The sequence below is a fragment of the Pinus tabuliformis genome, chromosome J, assembly GCF_031772625.1.
Source record: "Pinus tabuliformis cultivar Carrire ecotype Pingquan chromosome J, CPIR1, whole genome shotgun sequence".
Taxonomy (NCBI): Eukaryota; Viridiplantae; Streptophyta; class Pinopsida; order Pinales; family Pinaceae; genus Pinus; species Pinus tabuliformis.
In genome coordinates, this window is record NC_142295.1 from 1,121,553,100 (window position 1) to 1,121,573,753 (window position 20,654).

General features: G+C 40.3%; 1 pseudogene; it reads right to left on the reverse strand.

The window, feature by feature from the left end:
- Positions 1 to 4,185: 4,185 nt before the first annotated feature.
- The window catches only part of LOC149231011 (guanosine nucleotide diphosphate dissociation inhibitor 1-like), a 75,373-nt pseudogene continuing 58,904 nt past the window's right edge, over positions 4,186 to 20,654 (reverse strand).

The window sequence follows — 20,654 nt, forward strand, 5'->3', positions numbered from 1 at the left end:
GACCAGTTCTAAGCAGTTTTTCATGGAGAACTTCTGGGAGATTATGTAATCCGCTGACCTTGCTCCTTTAGGGTATGAAACAACACTTTTAGGGACTTAGAAGCCCTTGTTTTATGGACATATGTGATTGGGGTTGCAGTGCCCAAATATATCTATAATAGCTGCCCCCTAAAGCATGAGGTCGTAAATCTTTTTGATGTCAAGTGAAATGATTTATCATGAGGATCCGAGGTTTTTTGAACTGGAAGGAAACCTGTAATAAGATACAATAAAATAAATTATCTTCATAAAATTTTCATGATCTAGCTGAGGCAGGCATTCCCATGCTCAACTTTATAAATTCATTCTCATGTACATAGGATAGACAACCATCTGTGTGGCAGACTGATGATTCTGATAGAGCCATCATCCTTTGGCTTGGATGGATGAAACTAGATCTGAGGTCTTCAAACTCATTCAATCTTCGCCCGAAGTACAATTCGATCCATGTGAAAAGATGTTCTGAAGTCGAACATGGAAAGACATTGCCTGATTACTGTGGAGCTATAAAAAGGGTCTCTTTCACCTCTAATTATCTCACATTAGTATGTCAATCCGGGAGCGTTTGGTTATTACAAAGAGTGACTCAATCCGAGGCTATTTTCCAGAGTAATGCGAGTAGTACAGTGTTCTACAAAAATACAAGAGTAAATGGATGCTTGCCTATAACTAAGTTACTTCAAATGACTAAAGCACACACTCTTAAAACTAGGCAACTGATCAGTCAAGGGTTCGGTGACGATAATCCATCCCCTTGGAAACTGACGGAAAGGAAATAAAAGCAAGTAAAATCACACATTCAGAAAACCAGGCAACTTACCAGTCAAGGGTTCGACAATAATAGCCCATCCCTTTGGAAACTGATGGAAAGGAAATTAGAGCATGGATCACAGGTCTGGGAGCGAGGCAGTGAATTCTGAGGCTCACTACAGCCTTAGATCGTCTCTCACACCAAAATAACAAATGCAAGTAAATCGAACAGAAAATAGCAAAATGGAACAGCAAATAAAGAATTGAATGGCAAGTCTGGAATGGAACAACAATAATAAAATGGAACAACAATCGAACAACTAAGTCTCGCGAGTCATAACCAAACTTAATCTATTAACCCAAATGCACTCTTCACACTCAAATGTCAATCTCTCACTCTTAAGGCAAATCAAGCAGAACTCACTAATAGAACAGCACTAACTATGGATGAATTATGGAATAGCGCCAATAGATCATACACACGTAACACTCTGAAACAGTAATATGATCAATCTTAATTTAACAACATTATTTCTGAATACAACTTCGAATGAATCTATGACGTAAATGTTCAGTACAAGAGCTCTGTAATGAGACAGTAATAATATTCGGCCAAGACTAATAATCATTCAATCAACTCTGAAAGGATCAGTAATATAATGACAGAGTCAATACACAATTCTATCCGTAAAAACCTTAATAGATTAATCTTAACAGAGCATGTAATGGCGATTCATAAAGCATATCAGATTACCAGATAACAACAATAAACAAACCACGCAGAAATCAAATTGTAGTGGTACAGAAGCAAGTGTCCTCTGGGGCTGGGCCGTTAGCCTCAAGGGTACACCGCTTTGAGTTAATCCAGATGCAGAGATACGGTAATCACCAAGTTTATATTAATGCATAAGACAAAAGTACAATGAACCAGTTCTCAACGAGACTTGATGATCAAAGTTGATCTTTTATAGAAAATTACATAAAAGTATATATCCTTGTCCTAGGTTAATAGTGATGTCCCTTTATATAAAGGTGACGGCGGAGATGTCTAAGTAACAAGATAAATAAAGCAGCGATCCCTCGCCAAACTATCAATCCTTAATCTTTTCTTTTCTTCTCCACCGAGCTGGTGTCTTCTCCTCCTTTTCCGGGCTGATTTGCTTTGATCTTCTTAGCCTTGTTTGCATTTGGTTTCCCTTCAAAGGGACAGCAGTTATCTTGTCTTTATCTTTTCCTTTGGAATGACAACTCTTCATTTTCACCCTTTCCTGCACAGAAGAATAACAATTATCAGTGATTAAGTCTTGCATATTAATTCACATGTTTTGTTATAATTCTTTATTGTTTTCCAGATTCATGATGCAAAAAGGTTTACAAATTCTACTGAAAAGTTATTGAAATGATCATCAAAAGCATACCTTTTTGGTACTCCACACACCCCCTGCTTACCCTGTTTCATGCCCTCATGAAAACATTGTAGTTGACATACAAGGCAATGAGAGAATAGGCTGGAGAAGGAATCTCATGTGGAGGCCTACAGCCATGATGAGTGACTAGATAGTCAAAGAACTGACCTGTTTGACCCTCAGGCATCTCATACAGGGCTTGATATCCGGGTGCAGGGTGCCAAATAATTGGACTACGAAATATATATCCTAACCAGGATGGCCCTGCTTTCAAAATTCTCTCGCCATAGAGGTTCAAACGGTTGGCAGCTAATTCAAAATTCTCATTCTTAAACGGTTCCCTGAGCTGGATGTTTGGATTAGAGATTCGGTACCGAAATTTGGCTACATCAATGGTGAGGTCTTTGATAGAAAGAAAATGCTCTAAAATTTGTCGAATGAGTGCCTCATGCATAGGTCCTAACGTTTCATTGACACTCGGAGCTCTCATAAGGTTTCTATGTGCTTTCCATAACTACACTGGGTCCCTAGGCTCAGCCCTTACCCACAAGTCTAGGCCATTTTCTTGCCTCTGGAAAGTGTTATAGGCTTTGAACCATTTAATCTGATTAACCCCGAATGAGATGAATGCTTGCAACTGAATGTCCCCAACAAAAGGACCAGGGTTCAATTCAGTCTCCTGATCTAGCACGAGGTTATGCAAATAAAATTCACACAGCAATCTCTAGACCTTCACCCCATAATGTTTACAACGGTCTATAAAGTCATTGACAGTGTTGATTTGTATAGGGGCGCCTGCTTTAACAACTTTTGTTTTTAATTGTAAATATTGTTCTAGTAAAAACAAAGCATAGTTTTTGGCAGGGGCCCTACATGCTAAAACGTCATTGTATGAAGAACACAAGGTATCCATCTGCTTGATAATAGTATCTAGCCTACGAGTTACCTTTGCAACTTTCTCTTGTTCCTTTCGCCACCCTTCAAAGGCCTGGCTTTCGGATTGATTGACGTTCCTTAGTTGCTGCTGTAACTCTTCATATTTTGCACGGGGGACCATTTACTCTCTAAGTTGTTCAGCTTCTTGCTGGGCTTGCTTCATCATCTTATGCAAGGTTCTTGTCTTCGGATCTCTTTTCCATAGGTCAGTGGAGGCCATGAGTTTTACCTGAACTTTCTTATTACGCTGTTTGGAGTTCAGAACCCTTATTACCCCTAAGGGTGGTGCCTCTGTCTGGATTTCCTTGTTCTCCTTTTCTTTTTTAACACGAATATCAGCTTGCTGTTGTTCCTTTTCAAATGGAACAACAGTCTGTTCCTCAACATTATTTGGAACAGCAGTCTGTTCTTCAGCATTATTTGGAGCAGCAGTCTGTTCTTCAGCAGGGTTTGGAACAGCAGGGCGATCGTTGGTCCTTCGCCTTTTTGCCTTGCGGGATTTTACTGCAGTGGCCCTCTTTTTCCTCCCTGCGGTCTTCCTTACCTTCTGGTTTGCTTTTAAAATTCTAATTTGCTGTCGGAGCTGGACTATTGTATTCAATAATTTCTGTCGTTCCTTTCGCAATTTCTTAATTTCCAGCGTTTCGTTAGAAGGGGCAGCAGGTTATCTACTGCGGTCTGGACTAGTCTCTGGATCTTTCTCCTGGGGTGCTTCTTCACTGTTCTGCTCTGGTTGTTTTGGGGTAGGAACCTTAGCTGGTTCTGTTTCTTCCTGGACAACTTCTTGTTCTGCTCCTAATCCCTCCAGAATTTCCTCTGGTGACTTGGGGACAGAGTGTTCCCGTTCGGTATCTCTTATCTCCGCTTCATCATGAACAGACAATTTTCCTTCTTCTGCCTCTACTGCATGTGATTTTTCATATGCATTTTCTTCTTGGGGTTTGCCGTGGAGGTCTGCTGGACTAGAAGGTTGGTCGTACTCACCCATATTGGCCAAAATTGCAGCCAATTCGTCTTCTCCCACTGGATCTTGTGGTGGGCTACCTTCCTGCTGTCATATTTCCTCCTCTTGCTTAGATTTCTCTATCTCGGAATTCTCAGCTTCTATTTCTGTTTCAGAATGCTCAGCTGATTCCTCATTTTCCTCTTTAGATTGCTCAGCCCTCTCTTCAGATTGCTCGGCCTCCTTTTCAGATTGTTCTATCTCTACTTCTAGTCGTGAGGGTTGCTCGTCCTCGATTACCACTGGCTGGCTGGTGCTCCCCTGGAGATTTTCCAGCCTTCCTCTTATTCGAGCTAACCGGGCTGATTTTCTGGGCCTCTCTGGTTGTTCAGGTGTATCGGTGGCATGCTTACGCTTTGTCGATTCCTGGTGTATTTCTGGTTGTTTAGATGCACTAGCAACATGTTTTTGTTTTACCAATTCTCTGCATTTTTCCGGACGTTCTGGTGTGCTTGTAGAATGTTTTCGTTTTGGGGATGGTGCTGTCACTCTCCCCTCAATCATTGCAATCAGTTCATCCCAGCTGTTTTTCTGTTGGGTAAGACTATGACAAACTACTAATCAAATTAATCCATGGTGACTGACGACTGACTCTGCATGCTGTGCCTTTTTTAGGCTTCGTGCAGCATCATGCAGTAATGAATTCAGAAGTGCAGGTAGATTTACAGAACACTTTTGCTTTAAAACAGCTAAGAGTTTAAGATGTCGTGGCCTTACCACGTCTTTCCTCCCCTCGCAGGTAATGTAACTCTGAACGGTTCTTGGTAATTCGATCCAGGGTTCTCCAAGGGTTGCTGGCAGAACTCCCTTCCTCTTAATTGTCAAGCTCTGGCCTTCGTCCTGGAAAATTTCCATGATCTTCTGTAATATTTCCTTCTTTAGTGTCCATACTGGTCCGGTGGCTGGTAGTCCCAAGACTTCTGCAATTATATCGTCGGTGACCGCTATCCGCTTCCCCCTTACTGTGGAGTGGTTCTCCTACAGGTTCTGCAAAAATTCCATCGCTATTGTTTCATTAGATTCCTGCAGGCGACTAAGATAATTCAGCCACCCTGCTCTTTCCAGGATCTCTCGGGCAGCAGCGAAGACTGTCAGCTTCTGAGGTTCGCTTCTAATTTCCCTCCCTCCCATGGTTTCACTGTGGATCCTCAATGGAACAGCAACTGCTTGTGCTGTTTGAAACACAGAGAGGGTGCTAATCGCAAGCTTTGGGAAAAAAAAAACAGAGTATGCAACAAAAATGGATTGTGAACAACAGCTTGCATAAAAATAGAAATGTCATGCCGTTAAGCCATGCCATGTCGTCGTATGCTATCTTTCCCGAATAGTGAGCTGACACGTAGTTCAGGGAATAATGAGGTTAACCTCCCCCCCGCAATGTGATAGGCTGTCCCAGCCATCAAATAAAGGAGCAACACCCGATCTGCAACCAAGTCATAAAGGAACAACGTGTGGAATTATGCCATGTTTTAGAAAGACAACGAATTACCAAAATCGAGGCGGAGAGTTGATCGCATATTACGTAAGAGGCTGCTGTGATATGATATGAGGCTAGGGGATAGGACATCTGTCGTACTTGCCAAATCTCAGGTGGTCATTATCACTTCCTTTGCCATGATTGGTGGTAATAAATGCTCATGCGATGTATAAATCAGGAAATAATATATGATTAGTTCCTTAGGATATAAGAAACAAAATAGTATTAGTATCTTACTCATTGGAATAACTAATGTGACTTCAATACCATTAACAGTGCTCTGCTGCTGACAGGTGTCCATAACCTTGGTAGAGTTGTTTTTTTCGCCCCTGGAACCATGATCCTTTGTGTATACTTAGGAATATTTTTATGTCAAAGTGTAGGCCGTTATGCTGGCTTGATGACTAGTTAATCATAATGCCATTCACGAGGAAGGAGTGAAACATGGGCAGGCCGGCTCATGATGAGACCTCATGTTCCAAGGTTCAATTTTTTTGATATACCTTTTGGACCATATCCCTGGTGTGGTGGCCATAGTGGGAATGCCACTTCACTTTCATCCTCATGATCATGGTAGGTTGGCTCTTGATGAGACCCCCTATCCTGCATTTGACATCTCATAAATCATGTCCACACACATTTTTACTTTTTCTTATTTATACACAAAGGGTGGTTCAACACTCCTTAAGAGTAGGAATGGTGGAAGAAGTCTTATCATCTCAATAGGAAGATATAAGCCCTTTGCTCTTATTCCTAAATAATAATCAAAGAGGGTTAAAGGGATCAACATGATAAAGATAACCAATCAGAGCAAACTTAGTAAAACAATGACAACAAAAGATAAGAAATAAGTATATCGTTCCTTTTGTCCTCTTACCAATGCAGAGAATTATAAATATAGCAATTTATGATTTGCGGATTTCGGTATGTTGTGATTTTATATTCATTGCATAAGTGCATGGCTGTATTTTTAAAGACTTGAAAGAATATGGGCAAGAAGCATCCTCTTATTGAGATCAACAAAAGGAGTAAGCTGTTTCACAAGGAGAGCAAAAGTATGCTAGTGGTGTTCCTCTTGGAAAAAGACGAAGAATGTAAATGCAAATGTTGTTCCTTTTGAAAAAGGAACAACAAAAATAAAAAAAATGGTATGAAAAAACACTCAAAATTCCGTTCCTTTGAAAAAGGAACAGCAGCAACCAAAAAATGTTGTTCCTTTGAAAAAGGAACAGCAGCAATCAAAAGTGTTGTTCCTTCGAAAGAGGAACAGCAAAAGAGACAAAAATGTCATTCCTATGGAAAAGGATCAGCAGAAACCAAAATATGTTGTGCCTTTGGAAAAGGGACAGCAAACACACCGCAGCACCGTTCCTTTTGAAAAAGGAACAGCAAAAATCCAAAATGTTGTTCCTTTAGAAAAGGAACAACAGAACAAGCAAAGTCGTTCCTTTTGGAAAAGGAACAGCAAAAAATCAAAGATGTTGTTCCCTTGGAAAAGGAACAACAGAAAATCAAAGATGCTGTTCCTTTTGAAAAGGGAACAGCAAAAATCAAAAGTGTTGTTCCTTTTGAAAAGGAACAACAGAAAATCAAAGATGTTGTTCCTTTGAAAAAGGAACAGCAGAAATCGAAAGTGTTGTTCCTTTTGAAAAGGAATAGCAGAAGTCAGAAAATCAAGAATGTTGTTCCTTTTGAAAAGGAACAGCAAAAAAATCCAGAATGTTGTTCCTTTTGAAAAGGAACAGAATAACACGCAAATGCCGTTCTTTTAGAAACGGAACGGCAAAAATCAAAATTTTGAGAAAGCAAAAAAAAACATTGAGTTCAAACATATATACAAGAACGTATTGAAAAAAACTTATGTACAGACTGTAAAAAAGGAATGAATTCCTTAATGAATTACAAGTGAGGAAGATTTCTCTTCCTCTCCTAAAATCTCCATATCAATGTCTCGACATAGCTGCTGGCAGAAGGACTCCCGAGTAAGTGGTTTGCGATAGAGACGAACTCGGTGGCCATTCACTTTGAAGGCATATCCAGAATCATCAATGGTGATTAATGTGATGGTCCCATTGTCATGCACCTTCTGGATTTCATATGGTCCCAACCAATGAGTCTGGAGTTTCCCAGGGAAGTCCTGAAATCGAGAGTCGTATAACAGAGCCCAGTGTCCCTCGTGGAAGAATTTGTTTGTGATGAGTGCATCATGCCATTTATCCCGGTGCTGTTGAATCAGTGTTGTATTTTGTAGTGCAGAGAACCTAATTTCGTCCAATTCGTTGATCTGTTGTAGTCGATTGATTTGTGCCTCGCTTAGATCTAGGCCAACTTCCTGTGCGGTTCGTAAGGTTTGGATTTCAAATTCTATGGGAAAAATAGGTTTTTTTCCAAACACTAATTGATAAGGTGAGTAACCAGTGGTGCTTCTCCATGTTGTTCTGTAAGCCCACAGTGCTTCAAGTAGTCTAGCAGCCCAATCACGCCTATGTGACGCAATGGTTTTCGTTAGGATTGATTCTATTATCTTATTGCTGCTTTCTACCTGCCCATTCGCTTGTGGGTGATATGGAGTAGTAATTTTATGCTGGACATGATAATTGTTGAGTGTTGCAGCTAATTTATTTCCAATAAATTGTGGTCCTCCATCTGTAATTATTTCCATTGGAAGGCCATAACGTACAAATAGATGGAACAGGAACTATATTACAAAGTCCTCTGTGGCTCTTGGAAATGCTTCTGCCCCAACCCATTTGGTGACATATTCTGTTGCCACCAAGATATATGTTTTCTGATTTGATGATGGGTTGATGGGGCCAACGAAATCAAGAGCCCATCGCTCAAATGGTTCAATGACTAATTGTGGCTTCAGAGGCATCTCGTCGGCTTGACCAAGTCGTCCTGCTTGCTGGCAGCTGTCACAGGCTTGGACAAATTTCTTTGCATCTTTGAAAATCGTGGGCCAGTAGTATCCTGTCTGCAATACTTTATGTCCAGTTCTACGCTCAGCAAAGTGTCCACCACATGGTCCATCATGACAGGCTTTTAGGATGTCAAAGATTTCATCTTCTCGAACACATCTCCGGATATGCATGTCTGCCCCTGTGTGAAACAAATAGCCCCCAATCCACGAAAATCGAGTACTCTTCTGAACAATCCGCTTGCGCTCATTAGGGGTTAAGTGTTTTGGTAGCTTACCTACTGCAAGGTAATTGGCAACATCAGCATACCAGGGTGTTTGAACAGCAACAGCAAATAGGTGCTCATCTGGAAATTGATCTTCAACTGCTGCTGCATCGATTGGTTTTGGTATTCTTGAGAGGAAATCGGCTACAGGGTTTTCTTTGCCAGGCCGATCCTTGATTGTGATGTCGAATTCCTGCAATAAAATCAACCATCTAGTTACTTTGGCATTTGTGACAGGCTTATTTGCTAGATATTTAATGGCAGAATGATCTGTATATAAAATAACAGGATAGCCTATAATATAATGTCTAAACTTATTGACAGCATGTATCACAGCTAGGAATTCTTTTTCAGTAACAGTGTAATTTAATTCAGCAGTGGATAAATTTTTGCTGATGTAATAGATGGCATATGGTTTTTTATCCTCTTCCTGCCCAAGGACTACGCCAATGGCTGTATCTGAGGCATCAGATGATATCTGGAATGGTAAATCCCCGTTTGGTCCTCGAAGGACAGGGGCTGTAGATACGAGCTTCTTTAGATCCTCGAAGCACGGTCACATTTTTCTTTCCAAAGAAAATCAACATTACCAGTTAGTGCATATAAAGGTGCAGCAATGTGTGAATAATGTTCTATAAATCGTCTATAATAACCAGAAAATCCAAGAAAGTTGCGTACCTCTGTTTGAGTAGTAGGAGTGGGAATAAGCAAAAGTATTTGAATTTTGGCCGGGTCTACCTAAATGCCGGCTGTTGAAACATAGTGTCCTAGGATAAGTCCTTCGATCATCATCATGTAGCATTTTTCGTGGCTTAAGCAAAGCCTGGTAGCAATGCAGCGCTGTAGGACTTTTTCTAGGGTGTCTAGTGCTGGATCAAAATCATCTCCATATGGTGTAAAATCATCCATATATACTTCAAGTCCATCATTTATTAAATCTGCAAAAAGGCTAAGGATATCCCTTTGGAATGTGGCAGGAGCATTACATAGGCCAAAGGGTAGAACTCGATAGCAAAATGTTCCGCAAGGACAAGTAAAAGTAGTTTTGTCCTGGTCTTCAGGGGCAATCTGAATATGATTGTATCCACTGAAGCCATCCAGGAAAGAAAAGAATTTCTTTCCTGCTAAAGTATCTAATACTTGGTCTATGAATGGGAGAGGAAAATGATCTTTTTGTGTTTCTTTATTTAGTTCCCTGTAATCCACACAAATTCTCCATTTTCCATTCTTTTTTGGTACCACCACAAGCGGAGAGACCCATTTACTATCAGAAATAGGATAGATAAAATTGACATCTAAAAGTTTCTGAAGTTCAGCTTTTACCACATCCTTTAGATGAGGATTAAGTCTTCTTTGCGGCTGACGAACAGGTCTGGCATCTTTTTCTATCTAAATGTGGTGTGTACATAATTGGAGATCAATTCCTTTCATATCAGGGTAATCCCATGCAAATGCTTCTTGATATTTTGTTAACAGATGGATGAGCTTCGTTTCTTGTTCAGGTGTGAGATTGGCATTGATGTTTAAAGTCTTTCCCGGTTCAATTTCCACCATTTCACTATTTGTAACAGAAGTAATGGGTATCGTTTGGTCATGTGTATCTTTCAGAGGATCATCTTCTGATTCATTATCAAATGCTGCTTCTATCATGTGACACTGTGCACGGGATCTAGATTCAATTTGACTGATGAAATTATTAATGGCATCATCTTATGTTTGATCTTTAAAATCAAGTGCCTCTTGTATAGTCAATGGAGATCTAATGTTATCAGTAAGGTATGATACAGGGTGTTTATTAGTTTTGATTATTGTGATGCTTGGCTGCGCTGGAGGATATAAAACTAAATTTTTGATATTCGGTCCTCTAGTTATAATCATATTTCCCTGCTCGCAGCCAATGTATGCATCGGCAGTGGCGAGCCAAGGTCTACCTAGAATTAGCGGGTGTCCATCAAGTCGAGTTTTTGGATTGATTATCAGAAAATCGGTTGGATATTCCCAGGAGTCTACAGAGACCATGACATCATGTAGAGTACCCTCTGGTCTCACCATAGATTGGTCAACTAATTCTAACAGAGTAGAAGTGGGTTCTACAGATGTAATGCCAAGCTTTTGGCAAGTAGCAGTTGTTAAAATATTAATTGTGGCTCCTAGATCAACTAAGGCATTAGACAGAGTCTGACCATAAATTTGAACAGTTACAATTGGATTTCTGGGGTCTTCATATTTAATGGGTGTTTCTTTCCTGGACAATAAATCAGATAAAGTACCGACTACTTGGACCCTTGGATTAGTTGTTGTATTCCTCCTCGGTTTCTTGATGCACAATTCTTTGATAGTTTTTGCATATATAGGAATGTCTTGAATGGCTTGGAGGAATGGGATTTTTATGTACAGATTTTGTAATTCTCCCAGAATGTCAAAGTCGGGATATTGTCTGGGTCGAGGGATGACCAATCGTTCTGGGAATGGAGGAGAGGATGTGGTTGCTTGATTATAAGTTTGCTGCTTGTTTACATCCTCTTGTTGTGACTGTTGTTCTCTAAGTAACTGATCTTCAATATGAACTGTCTTTTCTCCCTCAGTTCCAATTATATGTCCAGATCTTAACTGAAGATCATTGCACTCCCTCATATCGGGTCCTATTTCTGGTGATTCGATGATTTGGAGAGATTGGACCGGTCTGTTATTTGGATTGGGATTGGGTTGAGGTGGGAGTTGCGGTCTCAAATTAGATTAGGGATTTTGTTGTAAGGCTGGCAGATTAGGTTGAGGGAGCGGAATAGTTCCTGCTGGTTGGTGCATCGTTCTTTTCCAGTTTGTCTGCCAGGGTGAACTTTGTGAAGTAGGGGGAGTCCATTGTGGAGGATATGGGCCATTTTGCCAATATGGTGGAGTGTAAGGAAAATTCGGCCAACCAGATTGGCTTGTTTGATTCAGCCATGGGTTTGAATAAGGAAACGATTGTGGTGACCAATTCGAAAATGGGGGTTGAGATTGATTTTGCCACATACCATATTGTTGAGCATTATACTGTGGAGGCTGAAAAGAAGAGGTTGGGTCTGGAAACATACCAGATTGTCTCGGCTGCCACTGGAAACGTTGGTTGATCAAGTACACCGATTCTGGTTCTTCTTCCGCTTCCTTATATACCGCTTTCAATCCAGGAAGTGAGGGGCAGCTCTCTGTAAGGTGATCTTTTGTACAGATGGCGCATGTTTGAACTGTATCCAACAGACATTCTCTGTGGCTATGTTTTTTCTGCATCAGGGGCAGAAGATCGCCAAATTCTGTTCTGCCTCCATCTGCTTCTGTTTAGCCTATACAATATCAAGTTGTGTAGTTAGTGTCTCCAGAATATCAGTTTTAAAATTTTCTAATAAATTTCCAATTTCTACACGTGTTACTCCTTCTGTTGATACTTTGTCATCTCTTGCAAACCGATCATATTCTGCCGGTTTTATTCCTGTGCTGCCTCTCGAACTCCTGATACATAAGTCAATGATGTCAGCAAAATTCTCTTGATAAATATCCCCTTTTCCCATGATGTTTAATGTTTCTATCCATTGTTCCTTCATGCCCCTTATCAATGTTGTTTTTAATACATTATCAGGTAAAGGTAGTGATGCATAAGGGGATCTTTGTAGATAGTACTGAAAGCGTTCCACATATTCCTCTAATGTCTCATTCGGTTTGGTTGTCATTTGAAATATTTCGTCTTTTAATTCTCTGGACCTACAATAATCCTGCTATTTCTTTAGGAAGGATTCTTTCATTTGATCCCAATTGTTGATAACCCCACCACCTAATCCCATGAACCATCTTAAAGCAGCCCCTTTCAATGTAGAGGGAAATAGTTTCAATTTCTGGGGATTGGTGGTGTAATCATATCCCCTGCATAAGACATCGAATTCGAATAAAAATGCATCTGGATCTTCTGATGTGAGACCGTGAAATGTAGGGATATGCTGAAGAGGGATAGCTTTCATGGGCGCATTTGAATCCACTATAGGATATTGTAATGTAGAGGTTTGAGCATTTGGCTGGTTCTGAGCCATATGATCGAATATATGCCAATAACCTTCTGGGATATCTAGGAGGGTATTCCTAGGTTGAGAGGGAACGGTTTTGACAAAGGTAGTTTTAATAGCACTTCCTTTATCTGGGATAATGAGAATACCTGATGTCTGAGGAGATTGGATTCCTTCGATAATGATTTTTGCAGCACTCCCCTTATCCAGACTATTTAATGGCTGATTTGTTTCAATAGGAGATTTTGGTTCCTCGGTTTCCACTGCTTCTCCTTCTCCTTCACAAAAGTTGCTGAAATTCCCTTCCTGCAATAGTTCTGGAGCAGAATTTTCAATTTCTTGAAAGTCTTGTTCTTCAGTTTGACTATGCACCTCAGCAAAGGCTACAGATGGTGATCCTGTGGCCTGAAGGGAACTAGTAGGTTGTTTAGAAATGATTTTCCTAGGGCCTACTAATGGCTGAGATTCTGTTTTCTTATAGATTTCGTCTATGAAGGTCGTTCGGCCAAGGGTCACCGGCCCCTTAGCTTTTTCGGGTTTGGATGGAGGTTTGATATTCTTTTCTGTTCTTTTCTGCTTAGTCATGCACTCAAATGAACTACTATTCAAACAAAACAAAAAAAAATCTGTTAGGAAAGCGGACAGTGGAGCAGGGATTTTACATGCTCCGCACACAGGTTCTTACCTTCCGTTTTTAAAATCCAACTCTTCCCTAGCAGGTTTGTACACTACTCTGAAAAAACAAATTGCTACACTCTTTTCCCTGACAACGATGCCAAAATGCGGAGCTATAAAAAGGGTCTCTTTCACCTCTAATTATCTCACATTAGTATGTCAATCCGTGAGCGTTTGGTTATTACAAAGAGTGACTCAATCCGAGGCTATTTGCCAGAGTAATGCTAGTAGTAAAGTGTTCTACAAAAATACAAGAGTAAATGGATGCTTGCCTATAACTAAGTTACTTCAAATGACTAAAGCACACACTCTTAAAACTAGGCAACTGATCAGTCAAGGGTTCGGTGACGATAATCCATCCCTTTGGAAACTGACGAAAAGGAAATAAAAGCAAGGAAAATCACACATTCAGAAAACCAGGCAACTTACCAGTCAAGGGTTCGACAGCAATAGCCCATCCCTTTGGAAACTGATGGAAAGGAAATTAGAGCATGGATCACGGGTCTGGGAGCGAGGCAGTGAATGTCAAGGCTCACTACAGCCTTAGATCGCCTCTCACATCAAAATAACAAATGCAAGTAAATGGAACAGCAAATAGCAAAATGGAACATCAAATAAAGAATTGAACGACAAATATGGAATGGAACAAAAATAATAAAATGGAACAACAATCAAACAACTAAGTCTCGCGAGTCATAACCAAACTTAATCTATTAACCCAAATGCACTCTTCACACTCAAATGTCAATCTCTCACTCTTAAGGCAAATCAAGCAAAACTCACTAATGGAGCAACACTAACTATGGATGAATTATGGAATAGCGCCAATAGATCATACACACGTAACACTCTGAAACAGTAATCTGATCAATCTTAATTTAACAACATTATTTCTGAATACAACTTCGAATGAATCTATGACATAAATGTTCAGTACAAGAGCTCTGTAATGAGACAGTAATAATATTCGGCCAAGACTAATAATCATTCAATCAACTCTGAAAGGATCAGTAATATAATGCAGAGTCAACACAAAATTCTATCTGTAAAAACATTAATGGATTAATCTTAACAGAGCATGTAATGGCGATTCATAAAGCATATCAGATTACCAGATAACAACAATAAACAAACCACGCAGAAATCAAATTGTAGTGGTACAGAAGCAAGTGTCCTCCGGGGCCGAGCCCTTAGCCTCAAGGGTACACCGCTTTGAGTTAATCTAGATGCAGAGATACGGTAATCACCAAGTTTATATTAACACATAAGACAAAAGTACAATGAACCAGTTCTCAACGAGACTTGATGATCAAAGTTGATCTTTTACAGAAAATTACATAAAAGTATATATCCCTGTCCTAGGTTAACAGTGCTGTCCCTTTATATAAAGGTGATGGCGGAGATGTCTAAGTAACAAGATAAATAAAGCAGCGATCCCTCAGGATCAAAGATCCTGAGGGATTCGCCAAACTATCAATCCTTAATCTTTTCTTTTCTTCTCCGCCAAGCTGGTGTCTTCTCCTCCTTTTCCGAGCCGATTTGCTTTGATCTGCTTAGCCTTGTTTGCATTTGGTTTCCCTTCAAAGGGACAACAGTTATCTCGTCTTTATCTTTTCCTTTGGAATGACAACTCTTCGTTTTCACCCTTTCCTGCACAGAAGAATAACAATTATCAGTGATTAAGTCTTGCATATTAATTCACATGTTTTGTTATAATTCTTTATTGTTTTCCAGATTCATGATGCAAAAAGGTTTACAAATTCTACTGAAAAGCTATTGAAATGATCATCAAAAGCATACCTTTTTGGTACTCCACAATTACCAGCCAATGATGTAAGCTGTTAACAAGTGCGAGAGGAATCACCGATAATGATAATGACCCTCAAGGTACGAAAGTACAATTCACGTGGTGTGAAAATGAGACTTGGCGTCGAACACCATGCAAAATTTTGTGGAGGTGAAAACAATTTGATGATACAAGGTTCAGGGTGGCGATCATGAAGGAATGAAGTGTGAAGGTATTGCAATGGATGAGACACAAGCTGGGTTGATGAATTCTCTGAGTGACTTCTCTTGAACATATCAACAACACTGAAATGGATTGATAGCGTTAACCCCAAGATGGATGGTACGGAGGACCAATGGCACTATGACTGGTGAACGGAATAACCCAACCCGACTTAATCATGGTGATGGAGTGAACGTGTCATGTTCAAGACCGACTTGCTACTAATAAAATTTCTTCAAGTTTTCTTCCCAATTTTTCCCCAGTCATTTATGACCAGTACCTCTTTATTTTTTTCAAGCTTAAGGAGGATAACATACGATTGTTCTATAATTTTCCCTTTGGGCAAACCCGTCGCTATGTTTTAACGAGCCTAGTGACAGTGAAACTCGTTCTTGTTTGCATGGACAATTTTGTCGCTATTGGTTTTAACGAGTTTAACGACAAAGATAACTCGGTCCTTTTTCAATTTTAGATAGTTTGAAAAGGGATGGAAAGGAAACTCCAGTATTCCTTTTTCGTAATGTAATCCCTTAAGTCCGAAAAAGTGTAAAATAATACAGAAGGGATGAATTTTCGATAGTTTTAACGAGCCGAACAAGACAAGCGCTCAATCTTTTTGTGTAATGATCGCTCAGGTCCAAAAAGATTAAAATATAGAGGAGGGATAGCACTTCCGATCACTTTAACGAGCTGGAGAGGCCAATTGCTCGGCAATATTTTCATATTTTACAAGTCAAATGAAAAGAGCTTAAAGGAGACTCGTCTTTGAGGAATGAGTGATATTGTTGGGTAGCAGCTGGTTCCAGGTGAGGCTTGGAACTTTTCAATCATGACAGTGTAAAGAAGATGGATAACAGAATCACTCATCATAGTTGTTCCTCAAAATGGGTAAACAATCAAATGGAGGCGTATGATCAGCTAAAAAAGAGTGGAGGTGATGGTAAGAACATGACCAAGGCTCAAAAGTTGATAATAATGTGATCGCAATGGTTATTTACTGAAGGTGGGCTCATTTTTTAATGAGCTTAAACTCTAGTGGAACATATGCTCATTGGTAGGTTTATTTTTTAATGAGCTTGAACTTCATGTAAAACTGCTCGTGACTAGGTTTATTTTTTAACGAGCTTGAACTTTGCAGAAACATTGCTTGTGATAAGTTTGCATTCCCCCAGCATAATAACGCAAATCGAGGTGCTTGCCCCCCAACCTTCATTGCATTCAACACGGTGGTTGGAATGAAGGTTTACCTTCGAGATCTTTGAAAGACTCGACTTGGATTTTATGACATCATAATCAAAGATTCGATTTGGAAAGGGATTTGTTTCATTTTTTAATGAGGTTGACACAGTAAAAGAACTATCCTCATAATCCACTATATTTACAGTATTTGATAGAGAATCAAAAACTGAAGGATGATTAAGGCCATAGAATAATCTTCGTGGTAATCCGGAAGATGGGAATGATGGTGGTAATCTTCCCATGGTGCCTCTCCTATCATCATTAAATGAATGATTCCTTCGTCTGTAGAATCTACATGCGACCAAGGATTTGAAGAGGTGCCATATTCCTTAGACCTATCCATCCAAACACTCGATGAGCGTTGATTTGGGTTTGCCCCCGAGGCCAAGAAAATTGATTGCTACAATATTTCTAAAATGGTGATGATCCATGCTGACAAAATGTTCGAGAATCTTCTGAATCTTTTAGATATAGAAGATATCATATTACAGGTTTCCACCGTGGTCACTTCCGCCAGATTACTCGGAGGCGGTAGGGCAAAAGTACCCATTAAGGCAGTGTCCTTTAGGAGGCCTACTCCGACATTTTGAAGTGATTGAGAGCTTCCATGGATCATCGGAATGCTTCCCGTAACATGTGAACTATGTGGGAGAAAGGTTTGTTGGTTGACGATTGTAATTCCTCCTTGAAAAGTAAATGCAATCTTTCTGAAGTATGTTGACACAACAGCGGCCATAGCATAAATCCATGGCCTTCCCAGTAGGATGTTGTAATTGAGGTTTCCATCAATAACTTCAACATCAATTTCTACTATTTTGTCTCCCAGTTCAACTTGCAAGTTACTTAAAATCCCGTACAGAGTGTATGTCCATCCATTAAATGCTTTTAACATCGTTGACGATCACGAAAAGGGTGGTGAGCCTAAATTTTTTCAGCAACTCATTGAAATAATACATGTAGATGCCCCCTCATCAATAATTGTTCGATGAATAGTTTTGTTGAGGGATTTCACTTGAATGAGGAAAGTGAGTTGAGCTGGTAATTGAGGTTCATATCCTTTATGATTAAAGGCCACAAGATTGGAATCTACTAGGTCAATCCCACCTATTGATGATAATAGAGCCTGCTTTTGGGAGGGGCAATTTTGCAGTACCTGAAGTGTCGACATAGCAAACGGCGATTGGGCCAGGTCCTCTACTATATTATAATTTTGTGCTGCTCTAGCATGAGGATTAAATGTCGATTTGTGTACTACTCCCTTTGGTGGCTTTATCGTTAGCTCAGGAATGATGGGTGGCACAACTTCGGTCGAAGTTGTCGTCGAAATACTAAGTTGGTCTGTAGCCCTGTTGTTCAACATCTTTGGATTCCCGTAATGTTTATTCCTTGTCGATATCAAAGCATCATTTTGCTGTTTCGAAATAGACAACATAAGCACTTGGGATGGGGAAGCATTGTCACTAGCAACCAGATTGGTTCTTGGGTTTGGAAATGGATCAGTCAATACTGCTCAGGTTTTTGAATTCTTAAAGAACTTCTTAAGCTCAGCTTTATGTGGACAATCTTTCGACCAATGATCCTCATCGCATATAAAGCATGGATGACCAGGTTTCTTCTGCCCAGCAGGGTTTGCAGAAGATTTTTCAGGAGATGACTCATCCTGCTTCTTCTTTTTCACTTTCTTTTTCTTCTTGTCCCCTAGTTGCTTCAGTTCTTTGCCCTTTTCAGTTGACACAGCATTAACCTCCAAGGCAAGAAGTTCTTCATTTGCATTTTGACCGGAAAACGTGCGGGCTTTCTTAGATGTAGCCTTTTGCAGTTTTCGTGCTTGTTGTACCTATCACACCATCACTGGCATGGGAGTCTTTATTTGATTTAGAAGGAGGAGGAATGGAAAACTTTGGTCTAGGAGCATCAGGGATTTTGTCATAGAGCATGCCAGACTGAGTATAGATCAAGTCTAGATAATGCACACGAGCAATGACTTGCTCTTCAGTGATGACTCCTCCCTTTGCCACATCTTCTGTAATAGAAGGTAACAATGACTTAATAAACCATTCAGCTAGCAACTGATCAGGAACATATGTTTCCACCATTCTACGATGACGTCACCACTCATGAATATGATCAGATATGTGAGTGGCTATCATCTGCTTGAAATTGGTAAGAAGCTCCGTTCCTGTTTCGTACCTTATCGGTAACTGAAAATGGGTTAAAAAGGTGGTGGCAAGGGTGCTGAAGTTATCGAATGAAGCTCTAGGTAATTTGATGTACCATTTTGCTGTCAGACCAGTTAACGTTCGCTGAAAAAGGCGAAGCCTAATCGAATCATCATTGATAGTGTTGGACGAACACCACAGATGAAAGGTCATCACATGATTCGATGGATCTTCTCCTGGATTTCCATTGAATTTAGGAATATCTAACGGAAGTTTATGAGGAATCACTGGCCACCAAGGGGCATAACCAATTGGATCATTTGTTAGCCGATTTAGATCTGGTAACTCTAAGGTCGCCACGAAGGTCCACTGTTGATTCAGGTTCGGCGAAGCATACCTAGGATAAGATGGGATTGCCTGAGCAGTGGGTCTTCGCATACCAGCTTAATGTATTTGATGCTGATAACTTTGGTAAGGTTGATGGGCATAACCATTATGACATGATTGATGTTGATTTTTTTGAATATATGGTTGCCCGTTACCCGCAAAGCTTTGTTTCTCAGGTCCTTGGTAAGCTTGTTCGAATTGCGGTTGTTGATATTGTACCAGCCATGGTTGTGAAAGCATTTGCTATTGTCCAATACTAGCTGTCTGACCAAGATGAGGGGTAATAGTACCTGTTTGAGCCTGAGTCGCTCCAGCTAAGGAGCCACTAATCGGTGATTGTGGTTGTGTCGTGGGGACAAGAGGCTGTTGTATTACGACCTGAGAAGCTTGAGGTTGGCATACAACATGCAATGCTTGTACTTGCGACACTGTCACAATAGTTGGTGTAGTGGGGATATTCGACACAGGTAGACTTGGTTGCATTGAGTATACAACTCTTGGTTGTTGAGGTAGTATTGGAACCCAACCACTAGATGTAATTCCAGTATGACCTAAATTTTGTTGTGAACTCTCATATCGTTGTTCTCTCTGAGGGAACAATGAAAGGGCATATTGCCCCACATATGGTGACAATCCAGTGTTCAAAGGTAATGTTGGCCTCTGGAGACTGGACTGCCCAAATTGATACTGTTGTGAAGGATCAATTTTCTGAGACTCAACATAAGAGATTCCAGATATTATTTCGGATGAAAAAACGGGAACAGACCATACTGTCAAAATAGTCCCTGGGTGGACTCCATCTAGCGGTTGAGAGCTAGTTGGGATAGATAGCACACCAACGAACATTGTTGGAGTAGCAGCAGGAAGTTCTACTATTGTTGTGTCAGATGACATAGTCCTGGATGTCGATGGTTGTTCAAACATATCGAGTCTATCCAAAATATTTCCTAGCGATTCTACAGGAACTTGCAGTGAAGGGAGATTAACTTATGACGAAGAAGGATATAGGGTGATCCCAGCTCCAAAATGCGATGGAGTACTGGATGGAAGATCCTCCACAATCTCTTCTATAGCAATCAATCCAGGTGGGAGAGGTATACTGTCAAGTCCGTAAAATATTTCTCGTGCCGAAGAAGGTGTAGACTCTACAGCGACAGAGGTTGGACGGGTGACACCTTCTGAATCAGCCCTAGATGGAGCCAGTTCATGAATAGAAGTGTTTACCATTACACTAGGATTAGTTCTAATGTCCTCTTATGATTGTGGAGCTTCTTCTGTAAAGGTAGGGATACCAGAAATGGTTGGAGTAACTAGAGTCTCTGAGGATGTTGGAACACAAGTTCCAAGCAAACCAGGGGACT